This window comes from Oncorhynchus gorbuscha, unplaced genomic scaffold (genome assembly GCF_021184085.1).
Source record: "Oncorhynchus gorbuscha isolate QuinsamMale2020 ecotype Even-year unplaced genomic scaffold, OgorEven_v1.0 Un_scaffold_2554, whole genome shotgun sequence".
Lineage (NCBI taxonomy): Eukaryota > Metazoa > Chordata > Actinopteri > Salmoniformes > Salmonidae > Oncorhynchus > Oncorhynchus gorbuscha.
In genome coordinates, this window is record NW_025747037.1 from 45,245 (window position 1) to 57,500 (window position 12,256).

Here is a 12,256-nt window from a genome sequence, read left to right on the forward strand (position 1 = left end):
ACAGCAGACGTAGGCAACTAGATTCAGCCACTGCCCCATTTTAGTCAGTCGGATGGTCGGGGAGGCAGAAAAAAAAATATATACAAGTTTGTATTCTAATGTTACCTTCATAAACACAACCAAAGGAAAAATTTTCGGGATGCATATATTAAATGGATTTATACTGTTTGAATGTTCTTGGGGCGGCAGGGTAGCCTAGTGGTTAGAGCATTGGACTAGTAACCGAAAGGTTGCAAGTTCAAATCCCCGAGCTGACAAGGTACAAAATCTGTCGTTCTGCCCCTGAACAGGCAGTTAACCCACTGTTCCTCGGCCGTCATTGAAAATAAATAATGAATTGCCTAGTTAAATAAAGGTAAAATAAAAAAATTTAAATAAAAAAAGACGCGCCATTGGCTCAGAGTGGGACCGCTCGAGGGCTGGCATTTCTACTGTTAAGAGGACCGTAAAACCTCTTTTACCACAGTAGCTGTGTTAGTTAATGATGGTCAGAACGCAAATAAATCCCTACAAACAGTGAAAACAGTGAGGCTGGTTTGGAAGGCAGTTAGATGGTACCGTATTATTATCAACTGCTGTTCTGTTACTGTATAAACACTGTACAGTACAGAGATAAGAGAACACAGATTATCCAGTGTATCAGAGTTACATTGGGGTTTAGTAGATGATGGAACAACAATGGGTTGGGTTCCCATAATTCTTTCTCACACAGATCCATGTAATCATGTATGGTTGTCTGGGGCTACAACAACAATGTGTATTGTTGGGGTTACTGGTGGACCGGTTCGGGAACTACTGGTCTAGGAGATGGTTTGAGATAGGGTTGTCACGGTAGCAGTATCGCGATAAGTCTGGTAGCAAGGAAACAAAACATGATGCGAATTTCAATTCTAAAGGAAAACAATCCTAATCTTGGAAACAAAGAGCATTATGTTATCACCCAGAGTCAAATGTGTTTATTTTCTAAGCTATACACAATATTGTATGAATGGTTCCTAAAGGACCAAATAGTAGTCTGCTTCATGTGTTCGCCATGGAAAATCGAGTATGGTATTATTGTGATACTGGTATCATGACAACCATACAGGGCAGTAGTGAACAGTATGTTACATGGTCTCTGGCGGGCACGGGGAACAGACAGGTGACAACAGTAGGACAGGACAGTTGCATGGTCTCTGGCGGGCACGGAGAACAGACAGTTGACAACAGTAGGACAGGACAGTTGCATCGTCTCTGGCGGGCACGGGGAACAGACAGGTGACAACAGTAGGACAGGACAGTTGCATGGTCTCTGGCGGGCACGGGGAAAAGACAGTTGACAACAGTAGGACAGGACAGTTACCTGGTCTCTGGCGGGCACGGGGAACAGACAGGTGACAACAGGAGAGTTACCTGGTCTCTGGCGGGCACGGGGAACAGACAGGTGACAACAGGAAAGTTACCTGGTCTCTGGCGGGGACGGGGAACAGACAGGTGACAACAGGAAAGTTACCTGGTCTCTGGCGGGCACGGGGAACAGACAGGTGACAACAGGAGAGTTACCTGGTCTCTGGCGGGCACGGGGAACAGACAGGTGACAACAGGAAAGTTACCTGGTCTATGGCGGGCACGGGGAACAGACAGGTGACTATAGCAGGACAGGAGATCTGTTTCTGGGGCTGGCTCAGTGGACACATCTCCTTTAGACTGTAGATGAACACTTCCTGCTCCTAGAACACACACACACACACACACACACACACACACACACACACACACACACACACACACACACACACACACACACACACACACACACACACACACACACACACACACACACACACACACACACACACACACACACACACACACGTATGTACAGTTGAAGTCGGAGGTTTACATACACTTAGGTTGGTGTCATTAAAACTTGTTTTTTCAACCACTCCACACATTTCTTGTCAACAAACTATAGTTTTGGCAAGTCAGTTAGGACATCTACTTTGTGCATAACACAAGTAATTTTTCCAAGAATTGTTTACAGACAGATTATTTCACATATAATTCACTGTATCACAATTCCAGTGGGTCAGAAGTTTACATACACTAAGTTGACTGTGCCTTTAAACAGCTTGGAAAATTCCAGAAAATTATGTCATGGCTTTAGAAGCTTCTGAGAGACCAACATTGACATAATTTGAGTCAATTGGAGGTTTACCTGTGGATGTATTTCAAGGCCTACCTTCAAACTCAGTGCCTCTTCGCTTGACATCATGGGAAAATCAAAAGAAATCAGCCAAGACCTCAGAAAAGATTGTAGACCTCCACAAGTCTGGTTCATCCTTGGGAGCAATTTACAAATGCCTGAAGGTACCACGTTCATCTGTACAAACAATAGTACGCAAGTATAAACACCATGGGACCACGCAGCCGTCATACCGCTCAGGAAGGAGACGCGTTCCGTCTCTTAGAGATTAATGTACTTTGGTGCGAAAAGTGCAAATCAATCCCAGAACAACAGCAAAGGACCTTGTGAAGATGCTGGAGGAAACGGTGACAAAAGTATCTATATCCACAGTAAAACGAGTCCTATATCGATATAACCTGAAAGGCCGCTCAACAAGGAAGAAGCCACTGCTCCAAAACCACCATAAAAAAGCCAGACTACGGTTTGCAACTGCACATGGGGACAAATATCGTACTTTTTTGAGAAATGTCCTCTGGTCTGATGAAAGAAAAATAGAACTGTTTGGCCATAATGACCATCATTATGTTTGGAGGAAAAGGGGGAGGCTTGCAAGCCGAAGAACACCATCCTAACCGTGAAGCACAGGGGTGGCAGGATCATGTTGTGGGGGTGCTTGCTGCAGGAGGGACTGGTGCACTTCACAAAATAGATGGCATCAATGAGGAGGGAAAATTGATGTGGATATATTGACGCAACATCTCAAGACATCAGTCAGGAAGTTAAAGCTTGGTCACAAATGGGTCTTCCAAATGGACAATGACTCCAAGCATACTTCCCAAGTTGTAGCAAAATGACTTAAAGACAACAAAGTCAAGGTATTGGAGTGGCCATCACAAAGCCCTGACCTCAATCCTATAGAAAATGTGTGGGCAGAACTGAAAAAGCGTTTGCGAGCAAGGAGGCCTACTAACCTGACTCAGTTACAACAGCTCTGTCAGGAGGAATGGACCAAAATTCACCCAAAACGTTTGACCCAAGTTAAACAATTTAAATGCAATGCTACCAAATACTAATTGAGTGTATGTAAATGTCTGATCCACTGGGAATGTGATGAAAGAAATAAAAGCTGAAATAAATCATTCTCTCTACTATTATTCTGACATTTCACATTCTTAAAATAAAAAGTGTTGATCCTAACTGACCTAAGACAGGGCAATTTTTTACTAAGATTAAATGTCAGGAATTGTGAAAAACTAAGTTTAAATGTATTTGTCAAAATACATGTTCTATTTGAGATTCTTCAAAGTAGCCATCCTTTGCCTTGATGACAGCTTTGGTTGAGAGAATGCCAAGAATACGCAAGGCTGTAGGGTTGGGGTTAGGGTTATCACTAGACTTTACGCTGTTTCACCAGGTAACATGACAGCAACACAACTCAGTCTGAGCCTACACACTACAAAGCCAAAGCCACAGGTTAGACTAGAGATGAACATACTTATGATATAGTGAGAGCAATTGTACTGACATGGTGTCAACATGTACATTGTTTACATTATGAAATCCACCTAAGAAGGATTATGGCCTTACAAGGCTTATACGTCTGAGGTTTTATGTCATCCTGACTTCCATTGTGACAGAGGGCTATGTAAACTGTAAACTTGCAATGTAAATCCAGTGTTAAAGATAGTTTGGCCAACCCCACCCCCAGAGTTAGTGATTGTTTGGCCAACCCCACCCCCAGTGTTAGTGATTGTTTGGCCAACCCCACCCCCAGAGTTAAGGATAGTTTGGCCAACCCCACCCCCAGAGTTAAGGATAGTTTGGCCAACCCCACCCCCAGAGTTAAAGATAGTTTGGCCAACCCCATCCCCAGTGTTAGTGATTGTTTGGCCAACCCCACCCCCAGAGTTAAAGATAGTTTGGCCAACCCCATCCCCAGTGTTAGTGATTGTTTGGCCAACCCCACCCCCAGAGTTAAAGATAGTTTGGCCAACCCCATCCCCAGTGTTAGTGATTGTTTGGCCAACCCCACCCCCAGTGTTAGTGATTGTTTGGCCAACCCCACCCCCAGAGTTAAGGATAGTTTGGCCAACCCCACCCCCAGAGTTAAGGATAGTTTGGCCAACCCCACCCCCAGAGTTAAAGATAGTTTGGCCAACCCCACCCCCAGTGTTAGTGATTGTTTGGCCAACCCCACCCCCAGAGTTAAGGATTGTTTGGCCAACCCCACCCCCAGAGTTAAGGATAGTTTGGCCAACCCCACCCCCAGAGTTAATGATTGTTTGGCCAACTCCAACCCCAGTGTTAGTGATTGTTTGGCCAACCTCTGTGGCGGTCCATAAGGTGTTATCCATCTTCATCTGACAGCTCAGCCTGGTTCCTGGACACGGCATCCTCTTCACCTCTACCTGACCCGTCTCTACGTTCACCACACTGTAGTTCCTATAAGTTCACCACACTGTAGTTCCTATAAGACAACACACATTCACTACCACACTGTAGTTCCTATAAGACAACACACATTCACTACCACACTGTAGTTCCTATAGGACAACACACATTCACTACCACACTGTAGTTCCTATAGGACAACACACATTCACTACCACACTGTAGTTCCTATAGGACAACACACATTCACTACCACACTGTAGTTCCTATAGGACAACACACATTCACTACCACACTGTACCACACTGTAGTTCCTATAGGACAACACACATTCACTACCACACTGTAGTTCCTATAAGACAACACACATTCACTACCACACTGTAGTTCCTATAAGACAACACACATTCACTACCACACTGTAGTTCCTATAAGACAACACACATTCACTACCACACTGTAGTTCCTATAGGACAACACACATTCACTACCACACTGTAGTTCCTATAGGACAACACACATTCACTAAGACAACACACATTCACTACCACACTGTAGTTCCTATAGGACAACACACATTCACTACCACACTGTAGTTCCTATAAGACAACACACATTCACTACCACACTGTAGTTCCTATAAGACAACACACATTCACTACCACACTGTAGTTCCTATAAGACAACACACATTCACTACCACACTGTAGTTCCTATAGGACAACACACATTCACTACCACACTGTAGTTCCTATAGGACAACACACATTCACTACCACACTGTAGTTCCTATAAGACAACACACATTCACTACCACACTGTAGTTCCTATAGGACAACACACATTCACTACCACACTGTAGTTCCTATAAGACAACACACATTCACTACCACACTGTAGTTCCTATAGGACAACACACATTCACTACCACACTGTAGTTCCTATAGGTATAGGACAACACACATTCACTACCACACTGTAGTTCCTATAGGACAACACACATTCACTACCACACTGTAGTCCCTATAGGACAACACACATTCACTACCACACTGTAGTCCCTATAGGACAACACACATTCACTACCACACTGTAGTTCCTATAGGACAACACACATTCACTACCACACTGTAGTTCCTATAAGACAACACACATTCACTACCACACTGTAGTTCCTATAGGACAACACACATTCACTACCACACTGTAGTTCCTATAGGACAACACACATTCACTACCACACTGTAGTTCCTATAGGACAACACACATTCACTACCACACTGTAGTTCCTATAGGACAACACACATTCACTACCACACTGTAGTTCCTATAAGACAACACACATTCACTACCACACTGTAGTTCCTATAGGACAACACACATTCACTACCACACTGTAGTTCCTATAAGACAACACACATTCACTAGCACACTGTAGTCCCTATAGGACAACACACATTCACTACCACACTGTAGTCCCTATAGGACAACACACATTCACTACCACACTGTAGTTCCTATAGGACAACACACATTCACTACCACACTGTAGTTCCTATAGGACAACACACATTCACTACCACACTGTAGTCCCTATAGGACAACACACATTCACTACCACACTGTAGTCCCTATAGGACAACACACATTCACTACCACACTGTAGTTCCTATAGGACAACACACATTCACTACCACACTGTAGTTCCTATAGGACAACACACATTCACTACCACACTGTAGTTCCTATAAGACAACACACATTCACTACCACACTGTAGTTCCTATAGGACAACACACATTCACTACCACACTGTAGTTCCTATAGGACAACACACATTCACTACCACACTGTAGTTCCTATAAGACAACACACATTCACTACCACACTGTAGTTCCTATAGGACAACACACATTCACTACCACACTGTAGTTCCTATAGGACAACACACATTCACTACCACACTGTAGTTCCTATAGGACAACACACATTCACTACCACACTGTAGTTCCTATAGGACAACACACATTCACTACCACACTGTAGTCCCTATAGGACAACACACATTCACTACCACACTGTAGTCCCTATAGGACAACACACATTCACTACCACACTGTAGTCCCTATAGGACAACACACATTCACTATCACACTGTAGTTCCTATAGGACAACACACATTCACTACCACACTGTAGTTCCTATAGGACAACACACATTCACTACCACACTGTAGTTCCTATAGGACAACACACATTCACTACCACACTGTAGTTCCTATAAGACAACACACATTCACTACCACACTGTAGTTCCTATAGGACAACACACATTCACTACCACACTGTAGTTCCTATAGGACAACACACATTCACTACCACACTGTAGTTCCTATAGGACAACACACATTCACTACCACACTGTAGTTCCTATAGGACAACACACATTCACTACCACACTGTAGTTCCTATAAGACAACACACATTCACTACCACACTGTAGTTCCTATAAGACAACACACATTCACTACCACACTGTAGTTCCTATAAGACAACACACATTCACTACCACACTGTAGTTCCTATAGGACAACACACATTCACTACCACACTGTAGTTCCTATAGGACAACACACATTCACTAAGACAACACACATTCACTACCACACTGTAGTTCCTATAGGACAACACACATTCACTACCACACTGTAGTTCCTATAAGACAACACACATTCACTACCACACTGTAGTTCCTATAAGACAACACACATTCACTACCACACTGTAGTTCCTATAAGACAACACACATTCACTACCACACTGTAGTTCCTATAGGACAACACACATTCACTACCACACTGTAGTTCCTATAGGACAACACACATTCACTACCACACTGTAGTTCCTATAAGACAACACACATTCACTACCACACTGTAGTTCCTATAGGACAACACACATTCACTACCACACTGTAGTTCCTATAAGACAACACACATTCACTACCACACTGTAGTTCCTATAGGACAACACACATTCACTACCACACTGTAGTTCCTATAGGTATAGGACAACACACATTCACTACCACACTGTAGTTCCTATAGGACAACACACATTCACTACCACACTGTAGTCCCTATAGGACAACACACATTCACTACCACACTGTAGTCCCTATAGGACAACACACATTCACTACCACACTGTAGTTCCTATAGGACAACACACATTCACTACCACACTGTAGTTCCTATAAGACAACACACATTCACTACCACACTGTAGTTCCTATAGGACAACACACATTCACTACCACACTGTAGTTCCTATAGGACAACACACATTCACTACCACACTGTAGTTCCTATAGGACAACACACATTCACTACCACACTGTAGTTCCTATAGGACAACACACATTCACTACCACACTGTAGTTCCTATAAGACAACACACATTCACTACCACACTGTAGTTCCTATAGGACAACACACATTCACTACCACACTGTAGTTCCTATAAGACAACACACATTCACTAGCACACTGTAGTCCCTATAGGACAACACACATTCACTACCACACTGTAGTCCCTATAGGACAACACACATTCACTACCACACTGTAGTTCCTATAGGACAACACACATTCACTACCACACTGTAGTTCCTATAGGACAACACACATTCACTACCACACTGTAGTCCCTATAGGACAACACACATTCACTACCACACTGTAGTCCCTATAGGACAACACACATTCACTACCACACTGTAGTTCCTATAGGACAACACACATTCACTACCACACTGTAGTTCCTATAGGACAACACACATTCACTACCACACTGTAGTTCCTATAAGACAACACACATTCACTACCACACTGTAGTTCCTATAGGACAACACACATTCACTACCACACTGTAGTTCCTATAGGACAACACACATTCACTACCACACTGTAGTTCCTATAAGACAACACACATTCACTACCACACTGTAGTTCCTATAGGACAACACACATTCACTACCACACTGTAGTTCCTATAGGACAACACACATTCACTACCACACTGTAGTTCCTATAGGACAACACACATTCACTACCACACTGTAGTTCCTATAGGACAACACACATTCACTACCACACTGTAGTCCCTATAGGACAACACACATTCACTACCACACTGTAGTCCCTATAGGACAACACACATTCACTACCACACTGTAGTCCCTATAGGACAACACACATTCACTATCACACTGTAGTTCCTATAGGACAACACACATTCACTACCACACTGTAGTTCCTATAGGACAACACACATTCACTACCACACTGTAGTTCCTATAGGACAACACACATTCACTACCACACTGTAGTTCCTATAAGACAACACACATTCACTACCACACTGTAGTTCCTATAAGACAACACACATTCACTAGCACACTGTAGTCCCTATAGGACAACACACATTCACTACCACACTGTAGTTCCTATAAGACAACACACATTCACTACCACACTGTAGTTCCTATAAGACAACACATATTCACTACCACACTGTAGTTCCTATAGGACAACACACGTTCACTACCACACTGTAGTTCCTATAGGACAACACACATTCACTACCACACTGTAGTTCCTATAGGACAACACACATTCACTACCACACTGTAGTTCCTATAGGACAACACACATTCACTACCACACTGTAGTTCCTATAGGACAACACACATTCACTACCACACTGTAGTTCCTATAAGACAACACACATTCACTACCACACTGTAGTTCCTATAAGACAACACACATTCACTACCACACTGTAGTTCCTATAGGACAACACACATTCACTACCACACTGTAGTTCCTATAGGACAACACACATTCACTACCACACTGTAGTTCCTATAGGACAACACACATTCACTATCGCAGAGTTTCTAGAACACACACACACACACACACACACACACACACACACACACACACACACACACACACACACACACACACACAAGTCCAACAAGTCATACCGAGATAATACACACCATTTAACTGTGTTACCCTGACACAGAGTTAGGACAGTATTCAATCTTTCTCCTTCTTCCCCTGGCGGAGTAGTACCTGCTGACAATTATCATGTCATTCTCATGGTCGGTTCCCATGCTGGAAGCCCTGGCGCAATACCTCTATGAGGGGGTATTAGAATTACAAAGGATCTCTATGGGGTTAACAGCAGGACAGCTGCAGGCAATAGCAGTCATTAGCACCACCTGTATGGAGCGATGAAAGCTGCCTTTATCGTGGTGAGATTATCTCCCAGTCCCAAAGCACACACAGTCACACACAGGGGGAGAGCAACACTAAAGCAATTACTTTCCACCTGGGAGCTTTATTACAGGACAGGAGTGTGTGTGTGTTACTCTCAGAGAGGTATGTGCACAGTATGTATGTGTGTGTGTGTGTGTGTGTGTGTGTGTGTGTGTGTGTGTGTGTGTGTGTGTGTGTGTGTGTGTGTGTGTGTGTGTGTGTGTGTGTGTGTGTTCTGCCTTCACTGCTCTTTAAGAGACAGGAGTGTGTGTGTGTGTTACTCTCACAGAGGTATGTGCACAGTATGTATGTGTGTGAGTGCGTTCTGCCTTCACTGCTCTTTAACAGACAGTCAGGAAGTCTACACAGACTTTTCGGGCCAGGAAAACCTCTGAAATCAACACAAAGAGAAACCAACCTGTCGTCCTTGTCCCCGTCCCAGAACACAGCGCTGTGTCCCTGCAAGTGGGACAGGAAGAGCTGGGAGTGTGTGTCACAGGCCAGCAGGTACTTCAGACATGGGAAACTGGGCTCCTGCATCTGCCTCACACACTGCATGGCCAGGGGCCTCTGGATCAGAGAGAGACACACAGTCACTATGTCATACTGTAAGCCAGGTTTCCCCAATTGGTGGCCAGGGTTTGGTGATTTTATCTTAGCAAAAAGAATGTTGGACATAAAAGACTGTAAAAACACCAAATCAGCCCCAAGTGATTTATATTTTGAAAATGTAAATCAGTATTCCCATGCATAATAGAGAGAGATTTGTTTAACCTTTATTTAACTAGGCAAGTCAGTTAAGAACAAATTCTTATTTTCAATGACGGCCTAGGAACAGTGGGTTAACTGCCTGTTCAGGGGCAGAACGACAGATTTGTACCTTGTCAGCTTGGTGATTTGAACTTGCCACCTTTTGGTTACTAGTCCAACACTCTAACCACTAGGCTACCCTGCCGCCCCAAAGATATACGATAATGTATATAAAAATGTACAAATTAGTTGATTGGGCTACTTCAGCCACACCCATAACTGACAGATGTACAAAATCCAGTACACAGCCATGCAATCTCCATAGCAAACATTGGCAGTAGAATGGCCTTACTGAAGAGCTCAGTGACTTTTAATGTGGCACCGTCAAAGGATACCACCTTTCCAACAAGTCCATTTCTGCCTTGCTAGAGCAGCCCCGGGCAACTGTAAGTGCTGTTATTGTGAAGAGGAAACGCCTAAGAGCAACAACGGCTCAGCTGCGAAGTGGTAGGCCACGCAACCTCACAGAACACGACCGCCGAGTGCTAAAGCGTGTAGCGCGTAAAAATAGTCTGTCCGCGGTTGCAACACTCACTACAGAGTTCCAAACTGCCTCTGGAAGCAACGTCAGCGCAAGAGCTGGAGTGGTGTGAAGCTCACCTCCATTGGACTCTGGAGCTGTGGAAACGTATTCTCTGGAGTGTTGAATCACGAGTCACCATCTGACAATCTGACGGACGAATATGGGTTTGGTGGATACCAGGAGAACGCTACCTGCCCGAATGCATAGTGCCAACTGTAAAGTTTGGTGGAGGAGAAATAATGTCTGGGGCTGTTTTTCATGGTTCGGGCTAGGCCCCTTAGTTCCAGTGAAAGGAAATGTTAACGCTACAGCATACAATGACATTCTAGATGATTCTGTGTTTCCAACTTTGTAGCAACAGCATGACAATGCCCCTTTGCACAAAGTGGTTTTCGAGATTGGTGTGGAAGAACTTGAATGGCCTGCACAGAGCCCTGACCACAACCCCAACAAACACCTTTGGATGAATTGGAACGCCGACTTCAAGCCAGGCCTAATCACCCAACATCAGTGCCTGACCTCACTAATGCTCTTATAGCTGAATGGAAGCAAATCCCCACAGCAATGTTCCAACATCTAGTGGAAATCCTTCCCAGAAGAGTGGAGGCTGTTATAGCAGCAAGGGGGGGACCAACTCCATATTAATGCCCATGATTCTGGAATGAGATGTTCAACGAGCAGGTGTCCACATACTTTAAGTGATCGTACACAAATGTAAGTAAGGTTTGATATTATTACGTTTTAGTCAAATATTATATCTGTTTGGGCTTCTTGTGATAAATTTGAAGTCTACAAATTATTTGTAATTATGTTTACGGCCCCCTGACTATCCATTTAAGACAAAAAATCTGCTCATGGTTGAATCTAGTTGATGATCCCTGCTGTAAGCCACAGAGCATTATAATATCAGTTGTTAATACACATCTAGATGTATGAAAGATAGCATGATATCATTATAGTGGTGCGGATGAGTCATCACACTTTCCTCTTTAAAAAGAGCATATTCAAGCCAGCACAGCTTGACTCACTAGTGTGA

General features: G+C 43.7%; 1 pseudogene; it reads right to left on the reverse strand.

Annotated features, from left to right (window-relative positions):
* The window catches only part of LOC124026068, a 35,877-nt pseudogene that overhangs the window by 9,916 nt on the left and 13,705 nt on the right, over window positions 1–12,256 (reverse strand).